Genomic DNA, 9,213 nt, shown 5'->3' on the forward strand with positions numbered 1-9,213 from the left:
TAGTTTGCTTGGCTCCATAGTCAACAGTCTTGGCACCAGCAGCCAGGAAATTAAAAGGTGCATTGCCATGAGAAAGTCTGCTGAACAAAGCCTTGTTTAGAGTGCAGGTCTCCAACTTATCTTTTTGAGAGAAGTCATTGTACCAAAAGGAATTGCGGACATAGAAGAATCTCATGGAACAACGTATGGACAAGAGTCTGTGGTGATGAAGGAAGAAATTCAAGCTACTGGAAGACTTGGCAAAAAACAAGGCTCCAAGAATTGATGGCACACTAATTGACATATTTGAACAAGCACACTCTGCCCTGGATGTGCTCATTAAGTTGTGCCAAGGAATTTGGAGGAAAATCAACCGGCCAATTGACTAGAAGAGATCTATACTTGTTTTCATTCCAAAGAAAGGTGACCTGACAGAGTGCAGAAATTAACCACCAATATCATTGATATCTCATGGAAGCAAGATCCTGGTGAAAAATCTGCAGCAAAATGACTGGAAGAGTACATCAGCAGAGAACTTCTTGAAGTGCATGCTGAGTTTATTTTTTTTTCCATGCTGAGTTTAGAAGAGGCTATGGTACTAGGGATATTACAGTTAATGTTAGATGGATCTTGGCTGAAAACAGAATGTACCAGAGGAATGTCTATCTGTGTTTCGTTGACTATGCAATGGTATTTGACTGTGTGGATCACAACAAAATTCAGCAGACTCTGAGAAGAATGGGAATCCGAGAACACTTGTTTGCTCTTATATGAAACCTATACTTGTACCAGGAAGCAGTCATCAGAAAACAGAGCAAGGAAACACTGCATGGTTCAAAATTGGAAAGGGATGTGTCCTATCTCCATACCTTTTAAATCTATATGCAGAACAGATTATCTGGGAGGTTGAGCTCTATGAGAAGAAATTTGGCACCAGGGTTGGATGAAGACTCATCAACAATCTGTGTTAGGGAGATGACAAAACCCTGCTGGCTGAAATGAAGGAGAACATGAAGCACTTGCTGCAGAACATCAAAGACTGCAGCATTCAGTATGGACGGAAGCTCAACATCAAGAAAACAAAGATTTTTCACCACTGGGTTAATTGCCAGCATCATGATAGATGAAGAGATTGAGATTGTTAACAGTTTTCATTTGCTTGGTTCCATAATCAACACTCTTGGTACCAACAGCCAGAAAAATTAAAAGACAAATTGCATTGGGAAAGTCTGGTGTCAGAGACCTCTCCAAATTACTGAAGAGCAACGATGTCACTCTGGAGACTAAGGTGCACTTGATCCAGGCCATAGTCTTTGCAATTACTTGCTATGCATCAGGACAATGACTAGGGATGATAAGAGGAGAATTTATGCCTATAATTTGTGGTGCTAGAGAAGAGTAATGAACACCATGGACTGCTAGAACAAACAAGTTTATTCTAGAGAGGGCTCCTTGGAGGCAAGGATTTTGAAACTTCATCTGACATACTTTGGACATGTTGCAAGGAGGTGATCAGACCTTTGAGAGGGATGTCATGCTTGGGAAGGTGGGGAGATAGTGCAAGAAAGGATGATGAGATGGATTGATTCAGTGACTGGGGTAATGGGGGTAGGCATGTCAGAGACAATAAGATTGGCACAGAATAGGGTTTAGAGCTGTTGTACATAGGGTTGCTAAGAGTTGCAGGTGATCTGACAGCACATACAACAATTCAATTTGTAACATAAACTTAACAGAAAATAATGACAATGAAAACAGCTTGGGTAAATGCCTTGTGGAAAACAACAAGCATAGTCAAGAAGTAAATTATTTGTGCAAACTATTAAATGCTGTTGTTATGTGTCATTTATTATTATTGTTCATAGTAACCTTTTGAATAATAGATCTCAACCCTTTCCTATCCTGCACCATCTTCATTATCTCTGGCATATTTGAGCCCATTGCTACAGTCACATTGACAACATCTCATTGAATGTCTTTCTCTTCATTGCTGATCCTCCATCTTTCAAGCATAATGTCCCGTTTTGAAGAATTGCCTCTCCTAACAAGATGCTCAAAACAGTGAAGTGAGTTTCACTATTCTTGCCTCTAAGGAGTACTCTGGCTCCACTTTCTCCAAGATACCTCTGTTCTTTTGGCAGTCCATGGGTTATTCAGTTTTCTTCTCCAACTTCACAACTCAAAGCATTGGCTCTTCTACCATCCTGCTCACAAAGCTCTCATGACATAGTGGTGAGAAGCTGTGCTGAAATCCCACAAGCACAGGGTTCAAATCCACCAGCTATTTGGAGGGAAAAGGATGGGTAGTATCCTCCAGTGTGATTTACTGCATCTGAAAGCCTCCTGGAGGGTGAGCTATGAGTCTCCACTTGATGACATAAAACAACCACAACAACAGATGTTATTGACTGTGCAACAGATGCAGGTCATTGAAAAGACCACAGCCTGAATCTTAATCAGTTGCACCATAGTCTCAGTGCTGCAAGGAGTATTTGTTGAGAAAATGGTTCCGGTATCAGACATGGAGGACATAAAATATTATAAAGGACTATTAAGAGTACTTTTAAAATGACAACTAATTGTTTTTACAAAGCTAATAGGCAGTTTACTGGAAAATTCCCTTGTTGCCACTGAGCCAGAACTAACATTAAACTGACCTTAAACAGGTTTTCAGGGCTGTTAATTGAGTGACACACCCCTGCTTGCTGAAACTGAGGAGGACCTGAAGTGCTTGCTGCAGAGGGTCACGGACTGCAGCCTCCAATATGGATTGAGGCTCAACGTCAAGAAGACGAAGATTCTCACCACTGGACCAATTGGCAGCATCAGGATGGATGGTGAAGAGATTGAGATTGTTCACAGCTTTAGTCTTTGTGGCTCCACAGTCAACACTCTTGGCACCAATAGCCAGGAAATTAAAAGACGTATTGCGATGGGAAAGTCTGCTGTTAGGGACCTCTCTAAAGTACTGAAGAGCAACAGTGTGTCTCTGCAGATTAAGGTGCATCTGGTACAGGCCATGATCTTTGCAATCACTTGTTATGCGTCAGAGAGCTAGACAATGACCAGGGAGGATAGAAGGAGAATTGATGCTTTTGAGCTTTGGTGTTGGAGAAGAGTGCTGAGAGTACCACAGACTGCTAAGAAAACAAACAGATTCATCCTGCAGAGGGTTAAACCAGGCTGCTCCTTGGAGGCAAGGATTCTGTGACTTCTTCTTATATACTTTGGTCTTGTTGTAAGAACGGACTGGTCCTTGGAGAAGGACATCATGCTTGGGAGGGTGGAGGAACGACGCAGAAGGGGAAGACCCTCTATGAGGTGGATTGATTCAGTAACTGGGGCAATCAGGATGAGTGTGTCAGAGGCAATGAGACTGGCACAGGACAAAGCAGAGTTTAGAGCTGTTGTACCGTACATAGGGTCACTATGAGTTGGAAGAGACTCAACGGCACATAACAACAACAACAACAACAGTGTTTCATTGAATTAGAAGAAAAATCTTTGATGCCTTTCTCATCAAATTGGAGGTAGGGATAAACAACAACAACAATTGCATGGATGGAGATAGCTTGTTTTTCTCCTCAGGGCAAGCTGCAGAGGTGTAGCCTCTCTATTAGTAGGACAACTCAATGCAGACCAGGCCATCAGAGGAATTTATAAAAATAACCCAAGAAGAAATAAAAAAATTTGGAAATTCATGGACTAAATTGAGAAACTTTTTAAAGGACTAACTCTTAAATTGATACAAAGCTCAGAATATTTTAAGAGTGATTTCTCTTGCCATTAAAGAAAAAAAATGAAAAACTTAGGTCATCTAAGAATAAAGATTCAAAAACCTTAAATAAATAATAGCAACCCAAGAATATACTATATTAAAATAATAATATAGTATGAACATTTTATTAAGTTTAGAAAAAGATTAATTGATCTCCAATAAAGACCTAAAAATACTAAATAAATAATAGCAATTCAACTGCAGCATAATATTAAAATACTAATACACTATGAACATGTTCCTTTTATCACAGTGATATAAAAGAATTTTAAAAGAAAATTTATCAGAGCAATTCATCATATCAACGGATCAAAGAAAGAACAATGATTTGATCATCTCAACTGATGCTTAAAAAATGTGAGAACATTTAACTTTGATATCTAAAGAAAGGGCACTTTGATGTATTAATGGGTAACAAGTAGTGCATGCAACTTTTAAAGGCAGGTGTGGCCAATTCTAACTGCCAGAAATGTGACCTTTAGATTAGCCGAACAACTCCTTATAGACTAGTCCACCAAAGTTCTTGTCTAGTAGTGTCATAATAGAAATACTCCAAGTAGATGACTTCAACAAACAAGCACAGTTTGGGGAGATTATTTTTGTTACCATCAAGTCAACTATAACTCATAGTGACTCTATGAACAACAGATTGGAACCTTGCTTGATCCTGTGCCATCAACTGTGAGTTGATTCAGACTCTATAACAATAAGTGTTTTGTTCTTCTTGCTGTTTGTTAAGGGGGCTAGAATTTGAAATTTGGGGTGTTAGCCAACTCTAGGGGAAAACTGCTTCACTCTGTTGACTTTGGTGTAAAGCTCTGGCCTCTTTTCAACACCTGATCTTCCTAAGAGGTTTCATGTGTCTTGGCTTTCATATCTCCAGAGGTAAAGGAATTATTACAGGCATTTTAGGTTCCAAGGGTGCCTTTTATTTCTTTGCTTTTTTGTTTTGATGGTATTATGACTCTCTAATAATTGATATACTTTCACAAACAGGTGCAGCCCTAGATGTACTCCCAGGTTGTGCCAAGAAATCTGAGATCAACTGTCTAGACAACTGACTGGAAGAGATCCATATGTATTCTCATACCAAAGAAAAGATAACCCAACAGACTGTGGAAATTATTAAGCAATGTCACTAATATAACACTTAATCAAAATTTTGCTAAATATTTTCCAAAAACGACAGGAACAATACATCAACAGAGAACTACTAGAAATATAGGAAGGGTTTAGAAGAGATTGTGGCACTAGGGACATCACAGCTAATGTCAGATGGATCTTGGCTGAAAGTAGAAAGTACCAGAGGAACATCTACCTGTGTTTTATTGACTATGCAAAGCCATTTAACTGTGTGAATCATAACAAGTTGTGGCTAACTTTGAGAAGAATGGGAATCCCAGAACACTCAATTGTGCTCATGTGAAACCTGTACTTGACCCAGGAATTAACTATGAGAACAGAGCAAAGAAACATTGCAAGATTAAAAATCAGGAAAGAAATGTGTTAGGATCGTATACTGTCTCCATACCTTTTCAATCTATATATAAAACAAATCATTCTGGAAGCTGGATTTTCTGAGGAAGGATGTAGTGTCAGAATTGGAAGAAGACTCATCAACAGCCTGTGTTACACAGATGATACAATCTTGCTTGCTGAAATTGAGGAGAACTTGAAGCATTTGCTGCAGAAGGTCAATAATTGCAATATTTAACATGGTTTACATTTCAACATCAAGAAAACACAGATTCTGACCACTCTACCAATTGGCAGCACCACAATAGATGGGGAAGAGATTGAGATTAACAATTTCAGCTTGCTTGGTTCCATTATCAACTCTGTTGCCACCAGAAGTCAGGAAATCAAAAGACAAATTGCATTGGGAAAATCTGAGGTCCGTGATCTCTCCAGAGTGCAGAAGAGCAAAAATGTCAGTCTAGAGACTAAGATGCACCTGATTCTGGCCACAGTCTTTGCAAATACTTAATATTCATCAGAGAGCTGGACAATGACCCAGTATGACAGAAGAAGAATCAATGTCTTTGAGTTCTTGTCCTAGAGAAAAGTTGTTCTTTTTGTTAGATGCTGTTGGGTCAAGCATGACTCATAGTGACCCTATGAACAAAAGGCCTGAACTCTTGTTCTGTGCTATCCTCACACTTCTTGACACACAAGAGTGCATTGCCGCAGTCACTGTGTCAATCCACCTGTTGAGCGTCTTGCTTTCCTTAGCAGACCCACCACCCTTCCCAACATCATGGCCCTATCTCAGGAATAGTACCTCATAGCAAGATGTCAAAATATGTGATGCAAAATATCATCATTTTTGCCTCCCAAAAGCACTGTAGCTGCATCTCCTCCAAGGCATATCTGTTCATTCTCTTGGCCATCCATGGGATGTTCCATGTTCTTCTTCAACACTATAGTGTCAATTTTTTATCTGTCATCCTGATTCATTGTCCAGATGTTGGATGCATAGCTAGTAATTGGAGAGACTATAGCCTAAATCAGACACACCTTAGTCCTCAAACTGACATCACTACTCCTCAATAATTTAGAAAGGTGCCTAATTTCAGATTTCCCCGCTGCAGTGCACCTCCTTATTTCCTGACTGCTTGTACCAAGGGTGTTACTTGTGGATTTAAGCAAGATGAAGCTGTTGACAGTGTTAATCTCCTATTCATCCATCATAACACTGCCTATTGATCCAGTGGTAAGAATATTTATTTTCTTGATATTGAAATACAATCCATTCTGAAGGCTGAATTCTTCTGCAACAAGTGCTTCAAGTCCTCACTTTCAGCAAGTAAGATGTATAACTTGCATCTGCATAACACAGGTTATTTATGAGCCTTCCTCCAATCCTGATGCCACACTCCTCCTCATGGAGTCCAGCTTCTCAGATAATTTGCTCAGCATATAGTTTGAACAAGTACGGAGACAGAATACAACCCTGACACACTCCCTTCCCAATTCCAAGACATGCAGTGCTTCCCTGCTCCATTTGTACCACAGCCTCCTGATCCAGGTATAGGTACTGTATGAGTACAATCCAGGGCTCAGGGATTCCCACTCTTCTCAATGTCAACCACAACTTGTCATAATCCACACTGTCAAATGCCTTTGCACAGTCAATAAAGCACAAATAGACATTCTTCTGGTATTCCTTACTTTCAGCTAGGATTCATTTGACATCAGCAATAATATCCCTGGTGCCATGGCCTTTTCTAAATCCTGTTTGAACTTTTGACAGTTCCTTATCTATGCACTGTTCCAGCCATTTTTGAATGATCTTCAACTGTATTTTGCATGCATGTGATATCAATGATATTGTTCAATAATTTCCACATTCAGTTGGAAGAGAAAAAAACAGTTCTGTCCTGGAGATAGTGAAGCCAAGTTGCTCTTTGGAGGCAAGGATTTTGAAGCTCCATCTCACAAAATTTAGACTTGTCAAGGGGGACCAGTCCTTGGAGAAGGACACCAAGCTTGTAAGGATGGAGGGAGAGCTCAGAAGAGAAAGACACTGGATAAGATAGATTGACACAGTAACTGTAGTAATCTGGTTAACTGTGTCAGAGATAGTGAAATTGACTCAGAAGACAGCAGAGTTCAGAGCTAGTGTGCATAGGGTTGCTATGAGTTGCAGACAACTTGATGGCACATAACAACAACAATCTCAGTTTAATCTATTTTATATTTCAAAAGAAAATGATTCATGGTTTAGTCTAATCATGTTTGTCATATCCTGTATTATTAGCATAAACAACTCTTATTCTGACTCAATACTATCAGAGAAGTTAGGCTTTACAATACAATAGGATAATTACATTAAATCATAAAATAGAGGATAAGCACATAATACTGTGAATTATGGAGTAGGTTAAACAGCACATATTTTCTGGTGATGCTGTTCAATCCATAACAGTCATGAACTGGTTGAAATATAGTCTTCGTGTAAAAGAAAACACATGCAAAAACCTCTAATAATTAAGGAAAACCCAGTCACTTAAACTGGGACTTGTCATGTTTTAATGAGGACATGTATCACCTGTTGTTGTTGTTATTAAAGTGCCATTGAGTTGTAAGAAACTCATAGCTACCCTCTGAATGAAAAGACCTGAACACTTGTATGAGTTTTATTGTTTTTCCAGGTTCATAAGGTTTCTGGAGACAAGCTATTTTGTAAATAGTTGCCACTTCTGCTTTTAAGCTTGTTTTAATCGGAGAACTCCAAGATGATGTTATTACAGAAAAGTTCTGACTCTGAAGCTTTGGGTGAGACTTGAGGTACTACATGTTTTTTAAAAATCCCCAGATGGTGCCATGCTGCTGTTCTATGAACCATTCTCTGAGTGGAAAGAGCTTTATTACAACTGGACCAGTTATGTTTAACTTCCTTTCTGTGTGAAAAACAAACAAAACAAAACAAAATCACTCACCAGAAAACACTAATGGCAAGGACCAAACAAGTAAGTTTCAGTCAAAGTACGCGTCTTACATAACAGTATCCCCAGTGTTGTTTGTAATTGTTGGGGGGGGGCATTATTTGTTATTCTCTTTCGAAGTGACCAAAATGTGTCTTCCTAATATATTGTTATTATTAACACAATACCAACAAAGAAATAAAATTGCAAGCAAGCACTTTTTATACTACTAGCTGTAAACTTTCAAGAAACTACACGATTACTTTTTCATATGTAACTTAGATCATAGTAATAAATGGAACTAACATTTATGTTACTGAATGAGCTAGGCAACAGTTGTCTATTATGCTTTTTTTTATTTATACAACAACAATTCTAAAATCATAACTTCCAGCGAGTGACTTCCCATACTCAAGGGTATTAATTATTCACACTGATAACTTAGCTATATTTACAAACATGACACAATTGTGCCACTAGCAGTGGTAAATTAAAATGTTATTTTAATATGAAAACAAAGCAAAATGGAAAAACAGTAGAAGAGAGTATTAGAGAAGGGAAACACATACAAATTGTGTTTTTTGAGTTTCAGAATAAGCCTTAATGGAAACATTGTTCTGTAAATTAAACAGCTTCCTCCTTGCAGGGCATTCTTTGACCCTCTCAGTAAGATCTCTGTCAACAATGTCCCTAAATAATTAAATAAACAAACAAATTATGCAGTTTAGTTTGGTGGTTTTTTTTTTTTATTTTACCAGGTTCCATTTATTAGTTTATTCTCAACATTTGGCCATTATCAATAATGCTGTAATAAACATCTGTGTGCATAAATCTTTGACCTCTCATTATCTTCTTAGGATAGCTTTCTACAAATAAAATTAATTGTCAAGGGGTGCCCATCTCCGTTTAATGTAATATTATAAGTGAAATTATTTATAACTCTACCAGGATCACAATTTCAATCTTCTTGTGACTTTTGAAAATATTCTATGACAGATTCTGTTACAGAGAGTGAATAATTAATACAGT

This window comes from Elephantulus edwardii, unplaced genomic scaffold, assembly GCF_000299155.1.
Source record: "Elephantulus edwardii isolate Elephantulus edwardi_28Jun2011 unplaced genomic scaffold, EleEdw1.0 scaffold00277, whole genome shotgun sequence".
Lineage (NCBI taxonomy): Eukaryota > Metazoa > Chordata > Mammalia > Macroscelidea > Macroscelididae > Elephantulus > Elephantulus edwardii.